This window comes from Schistocerca cancellata, chromosome 2 (assembly GCF_023864275.1).
Source record: "Schistocerca cancellata isolate TAMUIC-IGC-003103 chromosome 2, iqSchCanc2.1, whole genome shotgun sequence".
Lineage (NCBI taxonomy): Eukaryota > Metazoa > Arthropoda > Insecta > Orthoptera > Acrididae > Schistocerca > Schistocerca cancellata.
The window spans coordinates 1118466475-1118486600 of NC_064627.1; positions in this window are offsets into that span (position 1 = coordinate 1118466475).

Here is a 20126-nt window from a genome sequence, read left to right on the forward strand (position 1 = left end):
GTTCTTTCTTTTTGCCATAGGGACTGTCTTACATTTAGCCTCATTTAAAGAGAGCTGCCAAGCTCCTGCTTACAATTGTTCCATATTTTTAGAAGTATGTAATTACACATGAAATAATCGAAGAGGTCCCAGACCTCGACAAGGAGCGCTCGTGTAGCGGCTGTCTATACGTATGCGTCTCTGCGCAAATTTTTAGTAAGAAGCTAGCAACGTGAACCAGCAGTCCCAAGCGTCGTACACTGGGCTGAATGGCTGACAGCCGAAACATCGTGGCAAGAAGTTTGATAATTTCTAACGCTACGCCATAAACATATTGAATATAATTTTTTATATTAATTCATTCGTTCACATGTCGTGTTCCGTAAATTTTATGATGAAGGAAAGCCTTCACGGGTGTGGCATACGTCGAGAGACTTTATGCATGATTTATTAATTTATGAAACAAATCCTGATAGTGTAATCACAAAACCTTTAGCAGTCAGTATGTAACCTCCCCCTCACTTATCGACCTTAATGACAGTGAAAAATTAAACCGCATGTACCTAATGGAAATTTGGGAAAAGCAATCGTCACCGAAGTTAATCTGTCGGTAAAGAGGGAGGAAAGGGTTACATCTAAATGATAGGAAAAATGCAAATGAAACTGGTGGAAATTAATTTTCAAAAGGGGTAAAGTTAATAAAGAAAGTAAATGTGCGGCCGTTACGTTAACAATTAACTAGCGGTAATTAGATATATGAGATTTGGGGGAAATTACGGTCGCCAGTCCTAAGGACAATTACTATACTAACTGAAAAACAAAGGTTATTACACATATAATTAGCACTAGAAGTGTGGCAACTGAAGGTTGACACGTGTAGTGTGAAAACTGAAAGTTTGTCAGAAGTAATAAATTTCGCTGCACTCTGACTTAATTTAGCAAAAGAATTAATAAAACCGGAAAATCGAAAGTTAATTTAGTGACTGAAGTTAATAGTGAGCTTTCTTTGTCAAGCACATCGAAATTCAGTAAAATACGGTTAGTCTTGGACTACCTCAACAATCATTTCAAAGGCTACTTGAATCTACACAATTTATAAATAGTGATTTAACTTTGAACTTGAATTAAATGATTCTGAACAACTAACAATAGTAAAATTTAGTACGTACCAAGCTGAGCTGCAGTCACAGGTAAGCTAAAATATGGTAACAAAACTCGCACTTTTAATTTGTGCTTGTGTAATCTAAATATTGTAGCCAGCTATGAATACCTTAACTGAACTTTGAAATTAAAGCAGTGAAATCGAATGATGATGGCGTTTGAATTTCAACGACACTCGGGTTCATTCCGGAAAAGGAAGGGACCCTGCTTGGTAATGCAATTGGGACAATGAGCAACAAGGGTTCATGCTAAGTTGCTGTAATTTTGTGATGCAACAATTTTAAAAGTTTGAAAAGCTGAGGTCTGCCATACAGTTCTAAAACTTTACGTGCTTCCAGTCTTCCTTGTTGGTTGATTCAAGGTTTGAAGCCGTCGATCGAGGGGGTGGCGACAGTCACTCATTGTCGGCCGTCGCTGTTGCTGAAGCTGGATGTTGGCGCGCCTTCTTCTCGACACGGTCTCCAGCCGAAACGGGCTCTTGATGTGCACCAGCTAATGTTTCCCGTCCGCGACACCATGTCAGAAACTATCATCGCAAGTCGAGCGGAATTACATGCTGCCAAACCCCGAAAGCGCGGCAACTCGCGGGAGCTTCACACAACACACCTGCTCCACTGCACCACCCCAGCCAGACTCTCCGTCTGCCCGCCCTCCATGCGACAGAGTTAACACTACCAAAGATCCTAAACACTTTGGTTCTCCACACGACCTATCGATGAATTCGTTCGATAGCATAGTTTTCCTTAGGGAAGACCCAGCGTATAAATACAAATAATATTCACAAAACAAACCAATTATACATCGAGATATATGCATATATATACAAATAGTAAAACAATTACAATATATAGAGACACAGAAATGTCATATCTTGAGGTAACAAAACAAGGAAAAAAATTATAGTACAATAGATGGAAATAGGAGGATATGCATTTCTGGCGTTACAAGTATGCAAGATAAAACTTTTTTTACAGTTGTAACAACTGAAAAATTTACTAACATGGCTTCACAAGGCATGATGGTTAAGGGCATAACTTGTCAAATAATAACGCTGTCAAATATAGGACATCAATGTCGTACAGGAATGTGATGTCACCGGAGAAATTGCATAGGGTTAAGACTGTGAGCTTCTATTCGGGAAGTGCACAGTTCAAATCCCTGTCCGGTCATATAGATTTGGTCGTTTCAGGGGAGGGCCGGAATGATTTCTTCAGTGGCGCGATGATGGATTGTCTTTGACATTATTGTAAAACCGAATTCTAATGACGGCGTCATCTTTATTGAACTGTCAGGTATAACACTAATAGGTGCTACACGGGTAGCAGGGGTTGTGTGGCGTGGGCTGGGCGGTTTTTTAGGTTAGATGGCCTCGGGCAAGTGCAGAAAGGGCAACAGCCTCAACGGGTGCGGGGCAAAGTCAGGACATGCGGGGACCGAGCAGCAATCGGTATTGTAATTGTAAACTGTCGAAGCTGCGTTGGTAAAGTACCGGAACTTCAAGCGCTGATAGAAAGCACCGAAGCTGAAATCGTTATAGGTACAGAAAGCTGGCTGAAGCCAGAGATAAATTCTGCCGAAATTTTTACAAAGGCACAGACGGTGTTTAGAAAGGATAGATTGCATGCAACCGGTGGTGGAGTGTTCGTCGCTGTTAGTAGTAGTTTATCCTGTAGTGAAGTAGAAGTGGATAGTTCCTGTGAATTATTATGGGTGGAGGTTACACTCAACAACCGAGCTAGGTTAATAATTGGCTCCTTTTACCGACCCCCCGACTCAGCAGCATTAGTGGCAGAACAACTGAGAGAAAATTTCACATAAATTTTCTCAGCATGTTATGGTCTTAGGTGGAGATTTCAATTTACCAGATATAGACTGGGACACTCAGATGTTTAGGACGGGTGGTAGGGACAGAGCATCGAGTGACATTATACTGAGTGCACTATCCGAAAATTACCTCGAGCAATTAAACAGAGAACCGACTCGTGGAGATAACATCTTGGACCTACTGATAACAAACAGACCCGAACTTTTCGACTCTGTAAGTGCAGAACAGGGAATCAGTGATCATAAGGCCGTTGCAGCATCCCTGAATATGGAAGTTAATAGGAATATAAAAAAAGGGAGGAAGGTTTATCTGTTTAGCAAGAGTAATAGAAGGCAGATTTCAGACTACCTAACAGATCAAAACGAAAATTTCTGTTCCGACACTGACAATGTTGAGTGTTTATGGAAAAAGTTCAAGGCAATCGTAAAATGCGTTTTAGACAGGTACGTGCCGAGCAAAACTGTGAGGGACGGGAAAAACCCACCGTGGTACAACAACAAAGTTAGGAAACTACTGCGAAAGCAAAGAGAGCTTCACTCCAAGTTTAAACGCAGCCAAAACCTCTCAGACATACAGAAGCTAAACGATGTCAAAGTTAGCGTAAGGACGGCTATGCGTGAAGCGTTCAGTGACTTCGAAAGTAAAATACTAGGTACCGACTTGACGGAAAATCCTAGGAAGTTCTGGTCTTACGTTAAATCAGTAAGTGGCTCGAAACATCATGTCCAGACACTCCGGGATGATGATGGCATTGAAACAGAGGATGACAAGCGTAAAACTGAAATACTAAACACCTTTTTCCAAAGCTGTTTCACAGAGGAAGACCGCACTGCAGTTCCTTCTCTAAATCCTCGCACCAACGAAAAAATGGCTGACATTGAAATAAGTGTCCAAGGAATAGAAAAGCAACTGGAATCACTCAACAGAGGAAAGTCCACTGGACCTGATGGGATACCAATTCGATTCTACACAGAGTACGCGAAAGAACTTGCCCCCCTTCTAAAAGCCGTGTACCGCAAGTCTCTAGAGGAACAGAAGGTTCCAAATGATTGGAAAAGAGCACAGGTAGTCCCAGTCTTCAAGAAGGGTCGCCGAGCAGATGCGCAAAACTATAGACCTATCTCTCTGACGTCGATCTGTTGTAGAATTTTAGAACATGTCTTTTGCTCGAGTATCATGTCGTTTTTGGAAACTCAGAATCTACTATGTAGGAATCAACATGGATTCCGGAAACAGCGATCGTGTGAAACCCAACTCGCTTTATTTGTTCATGAGACCCAGAAAATATTAGATACAGGCTCCCAGGTAGATGCCATTTTCCTTGACTTCCGGAAGGCGTTCGATACAGTTCCGCACTGTCGCCTGATAAACAAAGTAAGAGCCTACGGAATATCAGACCAGCTGTGTGGCTGGATTGAAGAGTTTTTAGCAAACAGAACACAGCATGTTGTTCTCAATGGAGAGACATCTACAGACGTTAAAGTAACCTCTGGCGTGCCACAGGGGAGTGTTATGGGACCATTGCTTTTCACAATATATATAAATGACCTAGTAGATAGTGTCGGAAGTTCCATGCGGCTTTTCGCGGATGATGCTGTAGTATACAGAGAAGTTGCAGCATTAGAAAATTGTAGCGAAATGCAGGAAGATCTGCAGCGGATAGGCACTTGGTGCAGGGAGTGGCAACTGACCCTTAACATAGACAAATGTAATGTATTGCGAATACATAGAAAGAAGGATTCTTTATTGTATGATTATATGATAGCGGAACAAACACTGGTAGCAGTTACTTCTGTAAAATATCTGGGAGTATGCGTGCGGAACGATTTGAAGTGGAATGATCATATAAAATTAATTGTTGGTAAGGCGGGTACCAGGTTGAGATTCATTGGGAGAGTCCTTAGAAAATGTAGTCCATCAACAAAGGAGGTGGCTTACAAAACACTCGTTCGACCTATACTTGAGTATTGCTCATCAGTGTGGGATCCGTACCAGATCGGGTTGACGGAGGAGATAGAGAAGATCCAAAGAAGAGCGGCGCGTTTCGTCACAGGGTTATTTGGTAACCGTGATAGCGTTACGGAGATGTTTAACAAACTCAAGTGGCAGACCCTGCAAGAGAGGCGCTCTGCATCGCGGTGTAGCTTGCTCGCCAGGTTTCGAGAGGGTGCGTTTCTGGATGAGGTATCGAATATATTGCTTCCCCCTACTTATACCTCCCGAGGAGATCACGAATGTAAAATTAGAGAGATTAGAGCGCGCACAGAGGCTTTCAGACAGTCGTTCTTCCCGCGAACCATACGCGACTGGAACAGGAAAGGGAGATAATGACAGTGGCACGTAAAGTGCCCTCCGCCACACACCGTTGGGTGGCTTGCGGAGTATAAATGTAGATGTAGATGTAGGTTTCTCTCGTTGGATACCAATTGGCTTTCCACCAGTGGTATCGATACGGCTAAAGATAAGAGTGTAATGTTCTAAACAGGTCGCGGATTAAAAAAAAAGACACATGGCAGTCAATTAACCTATTTCCTCTTCTTAGAACTTAAAAAACATTAAAAGTCGTTCAGCTTAAGATTCTGCCTCCAGCATGCGCAACATAATTTTGCTGGCGGTTGTTGTGACTGGACTATCAATGTTCATCCTCTGCAGGGTCCCGATGTGCCATGAGCATGGACTGGGGTGTTCTACAAGTCGCGAATACGGCTGCTGTTAGTGACATCGTACATGGCAAATGGAATATTCAGGAACGGATTAGGCCGCAGAGTACACATTTGCCGCTAAGATTATTTGAGCCAATTGGGATCCTAACTCCGCATCGGAAAAAAAACGTCTACTGACAGGCACACCGCCCATCCTGGTAGCGATTTCTAGACTTTTTAATGTTAATTTCGGATAACATGCAGCTAATACTTCTATTCTGTACTGAATGCAACATAGGAGAGAGGTAAAAATGCAGTGTGCTAAGAATTTCAGATTCACAATCATCTACATCCACCTCATACTCCGCAAACCACCTAATGGCCTGTGGCGGACGGTACTTTTCGAGCCATTGACTGATCCCTCCAACCCTGTTCCACTCGCGAATAGCGAGTGGGGAGAATGATTGTCGGTAAGCCTCTGTATTGGCTCTAATTTCTCGAAGATTTCCCCTCGTCGTCATTACACGAGACATAATTGGGGGGGGGGGGGGAAGTAATATGTTGTCCGGCTCTTCCCGAAAAGTGCTTTCTCGAAATTTCAGTGATAAATCTCTCCGTGATGCACAACGCCTCTCTTTTAATGTCTGATAACGGATTTTGTTGAGTATCTCCGTATCTCTCTAGCGCCGGCTAAAAGATCCCGTGACGAAACGCGCCGCTCTTCGTTGGATCTTCTCTATCTCTTGAAAGACGTATACATTGCCGGCGATGGGCGAGGCATGACAGAATCTCTGACCAGAGAGTAGTTTATCGTTAGTTGTTGCTAGTCTGCGCTTGACCGCGCGAGTCGACAGTAGTAGTAGTCAGTCGACAGTAGTATTCAGTCCGTGCTAGTCGGCGGGAGTCGGCGTGCGTCGGCGTGCGTCGGCTGTGTGCTCTGCTCGCGACTCTGGTCAGGACTCTGGAGGATGAGTATTGTTGTAGAAGGTAAAGAAGCAGCCTTGCGCATATTTAATAATGTATGTTAATTGTAATTTAATTTGTTCAAAGAAATGCCCCAATAATAATTTTTATAATATAAAGCAACTCTTTTAAAGAAAAGCATTCATTTCAATTTAAAGAATATTTCAAATGCATGATCATTCCTTCCAATAATAAAATATATATATATATATATATATATATATATATATATATATATATATATATATATGCCAGCATTGCACGAAGCTGTGTCGAAAAATTTCAGCTTAAGAGCAGATATAATTGCGGTTTTTATTGAGGTAAGAATTTTTGCTTTTTTATTCAGAATAAAGGGCCGAAGGGCAGCGCTGCTGTCCTCATAAAATTTATCAGGTTACTAAACTTTTTTATTATTTTTGGTGTTTAGGAATTTTTCTATTCCGAACTTGACATTAAATGAGAAAAGAATTTTGTGGGAATATTAAGTGTGAATGAATTCTTTGCACAGAGACTATAAATGGGAGCCAATTTTGTTCAGAGGTTACATTAAAACTAATTTTTGTTCAGAGGTTACAATAATTAAAAATCCATTTAATTATAAATTATTATATTTTGTGGGAAAGGTTACGCATGGCCCACATTTTCATTTACATTCTTTGCGTGGAGGTTACACTCTTCTATCGGTTTTACCTGGATGGGATCCCAGATAGACGAACAATACTCAAGAATCGGTTGAACAAGCGCGTTATAAGCAACTTCCTTCGTGGATGAGTTACATTCGCTTAACGTTCTTCCTGTGAATCTGAATCTGGCGTTTGCTTTTCTCACTATTTGTTTTACGTGGCCACTCGACGTAAGGTCGCTCTGGCTAGTTACTCCTAGACATTTTACAGTAGATACCATTTCCAGCGGTTTATCAGCAATAGTGTAGCTGTACAGTAGTGGAATTCTTTTCCTATGCACGCGCGATGTGTTACATGTATTTACGCTCAGTGTCCAACTGCCAGCACCTGAAGCATTCATCAGTGCTCTGGAGGTCGTTCAGCAAATCTTTAGTAGCTTTTGGCGTTAGTACTTTGTTATAGACAACCACATCATCTGCGAACAGCCTTAAGGAGCACCCTACATTTCTAGTACATCATTTATATACAGGGTGGTCCATTGGTCGTGACCGGGTCAAATATCTCACGAAATAAGCGTCAAACGAAAAAACTACAAAGAAATAACTCGTCTGGCTTGAAGGGGGACACTAGATGGCGCTATGGTTGGCCCGCTAGGTGGCGCTGCCATACATCAAAAGCATATCAACTGCGTTTTTTTAAAAGGGACCTCCATTTTTATTACATATTCGTGTAGTACGAAAAGAAATAAGAATGTTTTAGTTGGACCACTTTTTTCGCTTTGTGATAGATGGCGCTGTCACAAACGTATAAGTACGTGGTATCACGTAACATTCCGCCAGTGCGCACGGTATTTGCTTCGTGATACATTACCCGTGTTAAAATGGACCGATTACCAATTGCGGAAAAGGTCGATATCGAGATGATGTATGGCTATTGTGATCAAAATGTTCAACAGGCGAGTGCTATTTATGCTGCTCGGTATCCTGGACGACATCATCCAAGTGTCCGGACCGTTCGCCGGATAGTTACGTTATTTAAGGAAACAGGAAGAGTTCAGCCACATGTGAAACGTCAACCATGACCTGCAACAAATGATGATGCCCAAGTAAGTGTTTTAGCTGCTGTTGCGGCTAACCCGCACATCAATAGCAGACATGTTGCTCGAGACTCGGGAATCTCAAAACCGACGGTGTTTAGAATGCTACATCAACATCGATTGAACCCGTACCATTTTTCTGTGCACCAGTAATTGCATGGCGACGAGTTTGAACGTCGTGTACAGTTCTGCCACTGGGCACAACAGAAATTACGGGACGGTGACAGATTTTTTGCACGCGTTCTATTTAGCGACGAAGCGTCATTCACCAACAGCGGTAACGTAAACCGGCGTAAAATGCATTATTGGGCAACAGAAAATCCACGACGGCTGCGACAAGTGGAACATCAGAGACCTTGGCGGGTTAATGTATGGTGCGGCATTATGGGAGGAAGGATAATTAGCCCCATTTTATCTATGACAATCTAAATGGTGCAATGTATGCTGATTTCCTACGTAATATTCTACCCATGTTACTACAAGATGTTTCACTGCACGACAGAATGGCGATGTACTTCCAACATGATGGATGTCCGGCACATAGCTCGCGTGCGGCTGAAGCGGTATTGAATAGCATATTTCATGAAAGGTGGGTTGGTCGTCGAAGCACCATACTATGGGCCGCACGTTTACCGGATCTGACGTCCCCGGATTTCTTTTTGTGGGGAAAGTTGCAGAATATTTGCTATCGTGATCCACCGACGACGCCTCACAACATGCGTCAGCGCATTGTCAATGCATGTGCGAACATTACGGAAGGCGAACTGTTCGCTATTGAGAGGATTGTCGTTACACGTATTGCCAAATGCACTGATAGGTTGACGGACATCATTTTGAGCATTTATTGCATTAATGTGGTATTTACAGGTAATCACGCTGCAACAGCATGCGTTCTCAGGAATGATAAGTTCACAAAGGTACATGTATCACATTGGAACAACCGAAATAAAATGTTCAAACGTACCTGCGTTCTGTATTTTAATTTAAAAAACCTACCTGTTACCAACTGTTCGTCTAAAATTGTGAGCCACATGTTTGTGACTAGTACAGCGCCATCTATCACAACCCGAAAAAAGTGGTCCAACTTAAACATTCATATTTCTGTACGAACTACATGAATATGTAATAAAAATGGGGGTTCCTATTTAAAAAAAAACGCAGTTCATATCCGTTTGACCTATGGCAGCGCCATCTAGCGGGCCAACCATAGCGCCTTCTGGTTTGCCCCTTCAAGGGGTTGTTTGTAGTTTTTTCGTTTGACGCTTATTTCGTGAGATATTTGGGCGGTCACGACCAATGGACCACCCTATATATTGTAAACAGTATCGATCCTATCTCACTTCCTTGGGGTACTCCGGAAATTACATCTGTCGATATTAATCCGTTAAGAGCGACATGTTGAGTTATATCTGCAAGGAAGTCTTGAATCCAGTCGCAAATCTGCTCCGATGCTCGATAAGCTCGTATTTGTTTCACTAAACGGAAGTACGGAACGGTGTCAAATGGCTTCCGGAAGTCAGGGAACACGGCATCAACCTGAACGCCGTTTTCGACGGCCACCGGTACAAAGGGAACGCTTTCATTGTCTGTGGTGAGGCAGTGTTTGGGAATAAACAACATTCTCCGCGCGGTTAGCGGAGTGTGTAAGTCTAGGGACCGATGACCTCAGTAGTTTGGTCCCTTAGACATTCACACACATCTGAACGTTTGAAACAATATTCTGGTCCTTAGTGAAATAATGTACTAAAAATAGTGATAATATGTCGTAAACATGGTGGCGCTCAAGGCACAGCCATCGTGGAGGATATTTTTAATTTTCTTCGGATCTTCTCATAACGTGGACGATGTGTAACTGTAGCGCTTCGTTTAGTGTGATCAGTGCCTGGGCGATGGAGCGTTGCCTTATGTGGACAACAGCCGAAGAACTGGGCGTCACAATCTGATGCTGAGATACAGCCGTATCCTCTCGAGAAACAACACAGAGGCGACTGACACTGTATATTTGTCATCTTAAGATGGCTCTGAGCACTATGGGACTTAACTGCTGAGGTCATTAGTCCCCTAGAACTTAGAACTAATTAAACCTAACTAACCTAAGGACATCACAAACATCCATGCCCGAGGCAGGATTCGAACCTGCGACCGTAGCGGTCTTGCGGTTCCAGACTGCAGCGCCTTTAACCGTGTCATTTTAAGGTAGAAATACTATCGACTGTGTCCCTCGTTACCTGTCCATTAGAAAGGTTTGGAATTCAGTGGAAAACATTGACAACCTCTGCTGTAAACCACATTATGGCGTATCAAGCAGTGAAATGAGAGCAGAACAAATATCAGAAAACGTTTTCGGTACGACAAACTTACAGGAGCCAGCGCACATCGTACGGTTGACTCTAGTATTGACATAAGACGGTGAAGAAAAACAGGGTCCACTTACCCACCGACTTGCTGAGTATCCGGACGGAGGCGGTTGTGTTGAGTCTGGACATGACGTGTTGACGGCAGCAACAACAAACACGCGAGATCCGGACACTGTTTCCATAGCCCAGTAACGTTCTTCCGCGTTTCATACGCTGGCTTGGCACTTGAAGCTGTGCAGAAGCCGAGCGTAAACACCAAAACACTACTACTGCCCGTAATAGGCCTAGCCAGTTGAAAGATGCCACACGGCAATCGTAAGCAGTCTGTGTTTCAAGTCTATCGTGGAATGACAGCAAGTCTTTTTTTTTATATCCTTAGAATGTTACGGTTGGAAGATAAATCAAGAAAGTAGCAGTACAGGGTGAGTCGCACCCCTTGTTATTTCCTGAATGGTTAAAGATGTCGGACCCGCTCGGATAGTTGTGCGTGTGAAAGCGTCACTTGGGGGACGGGATGGTGCGCCGACCTCGGACCGAATCCGTCCGGCGGATTAACGACGAGTGACGCTGTTTCGGCCAGCCTGGATGTGGGTTTTAGACAATTTCTGATATCCCACTAGAAGAATACCTGGCGGATACCCACGTCCAACCTCAGATATACGTCATATAAACACTTTCTCACACTTTCCAACAGAATTTTCAAGAAGGGTCGTCGAGCAGATGGGCAAAACTTTAGGCCTATATCTCTGACATCGATCTGTTGTAGAATTTTAGAACACGTTTTTCGATCGCGTATCATGTCATTTCTGGAAACCCAGAATCTACTCTGTAGGAATCAACATGGATTCCGGAAACAGCGATCGTGTGAGACCCAACTCGCTTTATTTGTTCATGAGACCCAGAAAATATTAGATATAGGTTCCCAGGTAGAAGCCATTTTCCTCGACTTTCGGAAGGCGTTCGATACAGTTCCGCACTGTCGCCTGATAAACAAAGTAAGAGGCTACGGAATATCAGACCAGCTGTGTGGCTGGATTGAAGAGCTTTTGGCAAACAGAACACAGCATGTTGTTCTCAACGGAGAGACGTCTACAGACGTTAAAGTAACCTCTGGGGTTCCACATGGGAGTGTTATGGGACCATTGCTTTTCACAATATATATAAATGACCTAGTAGATAGTGTCGGAAGTTCCATGCGGCTTTTCGCAGATGATGCTGTAGTATACGGAGAATTTGCAGCATTAGGAAATTGCAGCGAAATGTAGGAAGATCTGCAGCGGATAGCCGCTTGGTGCAGGGAGTGGCAACTGACCCTTAACATAGAGAACTGTAATGTATTGCGAATACATAGAAAGAAGGATCCTTTATTGTATGATTATATGATAGCGGAACAAACACTGGTAGCAGTTACTTCTGTAAAATATCTGGGAGTATGCGTACGGAACGATTTGAAGTGGAATGATCATATAAAATTAATTATTGGTAAGGCGGGTGCCAGGTTGAGAATCATTGGGAGAGTCCTTAGAAAATGTAGTCCATCAACAAAGGAGGTGGCTTACAAAACACTCGTTCGACCTATACTTGAATATTGCTCATCAGTGTGGGATCCGGGTTGACAGAGGAGATAGAGAAGAACCACAGAAGAGCGGCGCGATTCGTCACAGGGTTATTTGGCAAGCGTGATAGCGTCACGGAGATGTTTAGCAAACTCAAGTGGCAGACTCTGCAAGAGAGGCGCTCTGCATCGCGGTGTAGGTTACTGCCCAGATTTCGAGATGGTTCGTTTCTCGATGCTTCCCCCTACTTATACCTCCCGAGGAGAACACGAATGTAAAATTAGAGAGATTCGAGCGCGCATGGAGGCTTTCCGTCAGTCATTCTTCCCGCGAACCATACGCGACTGGAACAGCAAGGGGAGGTAATTACAGTGGCACGTAAAGTGCCCTCCGCCACATACCGTTGGGTGGCTTGTGGAGTATAAATGTAGTTGAATTTACTGCAGACGCAGGTAGATAGGTGGTGTACACTGATTCCGTCCTGGTGGAGATAGGGGACAGACGACCTTAGATGTTTGGTCTCATAAACACAGGCAGTAGTTGCAGACTCTTGAAAATAAAATTTACTGTGTCAGAAAGGGACTTTTTTTCATTTACTGTTTCCACGCTGCGTCTGGACTACAAGAGCCCACCATCTAATAAATTTTGTGCGGTCCGTAGTGCTGCTTTACTCAACCCGCTCAGTCCCGACCGCACAGCTTTCATGCTACGCAGCTGAGGCCGTGGGCTCTGTCGCTCATGCAGTACCACGTGCAGGCGGGGCCTCATCGAGATCTTTTGTCCTCCTTCTTTGTGTAAATCGCAGCTGTATTATACTTATAGATCTATTATACTCGTACATAGAGGGTGATCAAAAAATCAGTATAGATTTGAAAACTGAATAAATCACGGAATAATGTAGATAGAGAGTACAAATTAACACACACGCTTGGAATGACATGGGGTTTTATTAGAACCAAAAAAATACAAAAGTTGAAAAAATGTCCGACGGATGGCGCTTGATCTGATCAGAATAGCAATAATTAGCATAACAAAGTAAGAAAAAAGCAAAGATGGATTTCTTTACAGGAAATGCTCAAAATGTCCACCATCATTCCTCAACAATAGCTGTAGTCGAGGAATAATGTTGTGAACAGCACTCTAAAGTATGTCCGGAGTTATGGTGAGGCTTTGGCGTCGGATATTGTCTTTCAGCGTCCCTAGAGATGTCGGTCGACCACGATACACTTGCGGCTTCAGGTAACCCCAAAGCCAATAATCGCACGGACTGAGGTCTGGGGACCTGGGAGGCCAAGCATGACGAAAGTGGCGGCTGAGCACACGATCATCACCAAAACGACGGCTCGCAAGAGATTTTCCACGCGTCTAGCAATATGGGTTGGAGCGCCATCCTGCATAAAGATCGTACGTTCCAGCAGGTGTTTATCAGCCAGCCTGGCACCACCAACCCCTATTTACTAATTGGAGGGTGTGGCTCGAGATAATGTTGCTTGTGCAAGTAACGACTACTTCTGGTGACCATTTTACGGCACAGTTATTCAATGCATGCCACACATCTTTTACTTCGGTCAGACTTTTTGTGAATATGTTCCCGTTCTTACGCTGTGACACCTGCCATATATATCTATATGTTTCGACGATAACTTCATTTATAAAAAATTGATAATGTCCAAAACTATCGTACTTGAAAATGGCCAAAGGCTGAAATCACGATTGTACAGTCGACTTAACGATCTACACAGTCAAATGGCGGAAGTTTTATTTAAAAATTTGACGCCACTTCTATTCCCTGAACGAGTCGAAGCATCTAAACGATATTTTCGGGGAATGACAGCATTAAGAGAGGGACGTAATTTTGTTAGACATTTAGTACTATTAATTCTTGTAACCTACGTTCCGACATACTGAATAGCAACGTCCTTTTTACCGGAGAAAAATGTTACATTTGTAAAGCCTTCGAAAGCTTGTAAAAGTACGAACGCTGTGATACGACACTTGTTAATGCTGGCGTCGAGATTTTACATAAAACTGTCTAAGGAATGTGCTAAGATAGAGTGAAAGCGGCCGTCAGGGATTTCTTCCTACGTTGCGTCATTATGTGCAGCACATTTTGAACATGAGAACCTATAAGTTTTTGAAATGCTCTCCTAGTTCTTCTCTGTTAGTATAGTAACATACACTCCTGGAAATGGAAAAAAGAACACATTGACACCGGTGTGTCAGACCCACCATACTTGCTCCGGACACTGCGAGAGGGCTGTACAAGCAATGATCACACGCACGGCACAGCGGACACACTAGGAACCGCGGTGTTGGCCGTCGAATGGCGCTAGCTGCGCAGCATTTGTGCACCGCCGCCGTCAGTGTCAGCCAGTTTGCCGTGGCGTACGGAGCTCCATCGCAGTCTTTAACACTGGTAGCATGCCGCGACAGCGTGGACGTGAACCGTATGTGCAGTTGACGGACTTTGAGCCAGGGCGTATAGTGGGCATGCGGGAGGCCGGGTGGACGTACCGCCGAATTGCTCAACACGTGGGGCGTGAGGTCTCCACAGTACATCGATGTTGTCGCCAGTAGTCGGCGGAAGGTGCACGTGCCCGTCGACCTGGGACCGGACCGCAGCGACGCACGGATGCACGCCAAGACCGTAGGATCCTACGCAGTGCCGTAGGGGACAGGCGTGAATGGAGGGACGAATGGAGACGTGTCGTCTTCAGCGATGAGAGTCGCTTCTTACTTGGTGCCAATGATGGTCGTATGCGTGTTTGGCGCCGTGCAGGTGAGCGCCACAATCAGGACTGCATACGACCGAGGCACACAGGGCCAACACCCGGCATCATGGTGTGGGGAGCGATCTCCTACACTGGCCGTACACCACTGGTGATCGTCGAGGGGACACTGAATAGTGCACGGTACATCCAAACCGTCATCGAACCCATCGTTCTACCATTCCTAGACCGGCAAGGGAACTTGCTGTTCCAACAGGACAATGCACGTCCGCATGTATCCCGTGCCACCCAACGTGCTCTAGAAGGTGAAAGTCAACTACCCTGGCCAGCAAGATCTCCGTATCTGTCCCCCATTGAGCATGTTTGGGACTGGATGAAGCGTCGTCTCACGCGGTCTGCACGTCCAGCACGAACGCTGGTCCAACTGAGGCGCCAGGTGGAATTGGCATGGCAAGCCGTTCCACAGGACTACATCCAGCATCTCTACGATCGTCTCCATGGGAGAATAGCAGCCTGCATTGCTGCGAAAGGTGGATATACACTGTACTAGTGCCGACATTGTGCATGCTCTGTTGCCTGTGTCTATGTGCCTGTGGTTCTGTCAGTGTGATCATGTGATGTATCTGACCCCAGGAATGTGTCAATAAAGTTTCCCCTTCCTGGGACAATGAATTCACGGTGTTCTTATTTCAATTTCCAGGAGTTTAGATTTTTAGTCCATAGCTTAAGTTAAAATAAGAGTACACACAAGGCAAAACTGACGAATAGGCACAATTCATAGCATACACAACACATAATAGTAGTAATCCTGTATCACATGATGAACAAACACCATATAGAATGCATGACCTAGTTCGCCGGCACGGTAGCTCAGCGTGTTTGGTCAGAGGGCTAGCCGCCCTCTGTAATAAAAAAAAAAAAACTGAGTTAATGGATCAACAGCGAACTGAAAACGGGTGTCTTTCGACGTCCGCCCAGAGCAGATACAACGAACGAAATCGAACAAAATGAGATTAAAAAAAAAGTGTGATGGGTTACTGTACTAGGCGTCACGATAAACCTGTAAAACACTAACATAAAATTAAGTAGGACTGCATCAAGCCAGTCTTCGAACTGAAGACCACAACAACAGCATTTGAAACCATCGCCGCACGAAGTGGCCGTGCGGTTTGGGGCTCCATGTCATGGATTGTGCGGCCCCTCCTGCTGGAGGTTCACGTTCTGCCTCGGGCATGGGTGTGTGTATTGTTCTTAGCATAAGTTAGTTTAAGTCAGCTTAAGCAGTGTGTAAGTCTAGGGACCGATGACCTCAGCATTTTGGTCCCTTAAGACTTCACACACATTTGAACATTTTTATCAACACACCACATTCATTAACTTCGAAGGTACAGCACGGAGATGTCCGACCCGAGGTCACATTCTGAGACCTCCTTCCTGGGCAGCACATGTGAAGGGACATCTACTACTCAATCTATTTGATCTTCTTTTAGCGCTTTACTTAAATAGTTTTTTTTTCCTTTTTTTGTAATTTTCTGTTTCCAGTCTGATGTACCGGTTGATCAAAAAGTGAGTATAAATTTGAAAACTTAATAAACCACGGAATTGATAAATTGAGACAGCAAAGGACTTGGAAGAGCAGATGAACGGAATGGACAGTGCCTTGAAAGGAGAATATAGGATGACCATCAACAAGGCAAAACGAGGATAATGGAATATAGTCGAATTAAACCAGGCGATGCTGAGAGAATTAGATTAGGAAATGAGATATTTAAATTAGTAGATGAGTTTTGCTATTTGTAAAGCAAAATAACCGATGATGCTCGAAGAAGGGAGGATATACAATGTAGACTGAAAATATCAAGAATAGCGTTTCTGAAGAAGAGAAATTTGTTAACATCGATTGCAGATTTAAGTGTCAGGAAGTCCTTCCTGAAAGTATTTGTATGGAGTGTAGCCATGTACGGAAGTGAAACATGTACGATAAGCAGTTTAGACAAGAGGAGAATAGGAGCTCTTGAAATGTGGTGCTACAAAGGAATGTCGAAGATTAGATGGGTAGATCACGTAACTAATGAGGATATATTGAAAAGAATTGGGGAGAGGAGAAATTTGTGGTACAACCTGATTAGAAGAAGGGTTCGATTGATAGGGCACATTCTGAAGCATCTAGGGATCACCAATTTAGTACTGGAGGGAAGCGAGAGGGGTGAAAATCGTAGATGGAGACCGAGAGTACAATAAGCAGATGCAGAAGGATGTAGGTTGCAATAGTTGCTCGGAGAGGAAGAGGTTTGCACAGGATAGAATAGCACAGAGAGGTGCATTAAACCAAGCTTTGGACTTAAGACCACAACAACAACACCATGGGTGAAAATGGAAATACGCGAAAGGAGGAACGTTTACTTTTCGTAGATACGTACGACGAAGACAAGTGTCTTCTGGAGTTAATGTACGTTGGTGACAAAAAAATCCGTGCAGTGTATATGAATCCTAATTCCATAGAAATTCCTGCTCTAAGTTACGGACAAGCGTCTACGAAGCAAAAACGGAAAATTCCATTGATGTCTTTCGACATATATTGTCACTGATTCTATTTAGCATTTTGCACATCTGTATGAGACAACGTAGTGGCGTGCTCTTCAAAGAATGTACAGGACCTTGTGTCGACATAGAACGCTGCAACGAAAACAAGTAAACAACAGCTGTGGAAGAATGCCGAGTTATCTTCGACATTCGCTGCTGCGATTCAGTTCCTTTCTAACTGCGTCGAAGTGCAAGCCGCATATGGAGTGCAAGCATCATTGATCATGAATTGTGTGTACAGAAGCAAGGATGCTGCAAGGAAAACAAGTGAAAACCATCTACGAAGGGATGGAAAGTTACCTTCCACGTTCGCGGCTGGGAATAGGTTCCTTTGTATTTGCGTCTTTGTGCAAATGGCATATGGATAGCGTTTATCATTGGCCACACCATGAATTGTGCTGCGTGGCATGTTACTGTGAACTTCGTGACATTCACTGCCAAGGTGCTGACAACCAGCCCCACCTCTGATTGTCTCAGGGGGTCTGCTGCGAGCGATAAAGTAGTAGTATTTATAGTAAGCGGCTAGCCACAATAACAGCCACAGTCTTGCAACACAGTCCAACGAATTTTTCGAGCAAATGAAAGTTTTGGTCTCAAAACGAAAGCCAGTCTGTGACGTGAGACCAGTTACACACATCCCTTCTTATTAATTAGCACATCGCTTAGTTTCGTAAATCTGTGAACTTAAAATACTCTTTAACATGTTTACAGTGTTTTGATACATTTTTGTTCTAGTGTATAGACATGGAAACACTCCAAGAGCAAGTTGTAGACATTCGTATGCACAGCACAAATCTATTTTTACGAAGAAAAAAGAGAGTAAGCTAAACCAGCAGTGGAAACCTTTGGCAGATGTTTTCAATAACTAAAATGAAGTAATAACTTCAATTAATTTATTATTTGTTTTGATCGTATAGAGATCACAATGTTACAAAAAGTCAGGTCCGTGGCATCCTGCTGTTCAAAAGCTAGCTGGTGAAGACACCTGCTAAAAACAGTACTTCATAGCTGTTTTTTACTAACTTCGTTGCAATACTTAAAGTCAGTTAACAGGCTCCAGAAAATGACTTGCAGCTCATAATGTGGAACATACAAATGTTAATATAAATGTTAATAAAAAGTGATAGATGTCTCAATGTCGAGACACTGAGAAAAAACGTGTTTTCAAATTCCGACCAATCTATTATGTTTCAAATTTTCCAGGAGATTGCTCAATCATAATGTGGCGAACTCTACATCGTACGTATTCGTACTCCGTCTCCAATAGCATGGCTGCTGAGGTCGACTTAAATTCTTTCGTTTCTTCAAAATGAGGAAACGTGTAAAGCAAAAGTGAAATTTAAAAAAATGGTTCAAATGGCTCTGAGCACTATGGGACTTAACTTCTAAGGTCATCAGCCCTCTAGAACTTAGAACTACGTAAACCTAACTAACCTAAGGACATCACACACATCCATGCCCGAGGCAGGATTCGAAGCTACGACCGTAGCAGTCGCGCGGTTCCGGACTGAGCGCCTAGAACCGCTAGACCACCGCGGCCGGCTGAAATTAAAAAGTTACAGTATCTCATAAGACTACAATAAGAACTAACAGACTTTTTTTAAATAGAAAATGGCGATACGTAAGTTCATTCTGCTGCTAGTAAGCCACTAAATACTAGCGATAAACGCTAAACGACTGAATCAGAGCCAAGAAAAAAAGGTCTACCCGTATTTATTTTTAGCTGTTACTTTACTACAGATATCAGACATTTTCAGGCTACGACAAACATACAGACTTATTTTTAATTGTTTTTCACTGTCTGAAAGTCCGATTCTGTATCTCGCTTAAAGTCACTGACTCTTCGCCACAAAGTTTACAGCTCAGGATTCTCACAAAAAAGTAAACAAACATCATCCACAGAAGTCTAGTGGAGTACCGTCAAAAGAAATTCCCAAATTATAGTTCGTATTTCTAGAAATAACATAAATACAGTGTGGTTGTTTGGAACTGAACCAAAATGTAATTATTGTAGGTCAGATTCTTCGCTACTGCCACAGGAGTCACTAGGATTCAACTCCATTTTACAGAAATAAGAACCCTTTAATCTCTTTGTCAACTTACTAATTTATAAGGAGTAAGCAATAACGCATTGTGAAAGAGGATGTCCCCCACTGTTCGAGCCTAAGCGTGAGTAAATATTTTTTTTTTAATTACACGTGGTGGGTATTGCTGTCTCTATCTAAAATAGTTATTTCCTTCTCGTGAACATTTATCATCCTGCAGAGACAGAAAACCACTGTTTTGTTAGTGGAATTACAGCTATATTCTCCTGCAACGGTTTAGTGAAGTTATGGAATGTCACTGATACATCTAGACAAAAAAAAAGTTGGAGGGGGGGGGGGGTGGCGGCTGCGTCAGTTTATGATCCCTACAGTTATAGCGCCTAGGACTCTTGCCATCAATCGTGGAATATTGCTTTTCTATGAGAAATCCGTAGCAAATCAGACTAAATGGGAAGTTCAAAGAAGTGCTGCACGATTCACGACACGTCTAATTTGTTGTAACGTTACCTTTACAGAGCTGCACAGGTAAATGCAATGCGTTACCCTATTACAACTGCGGCTTGTAAG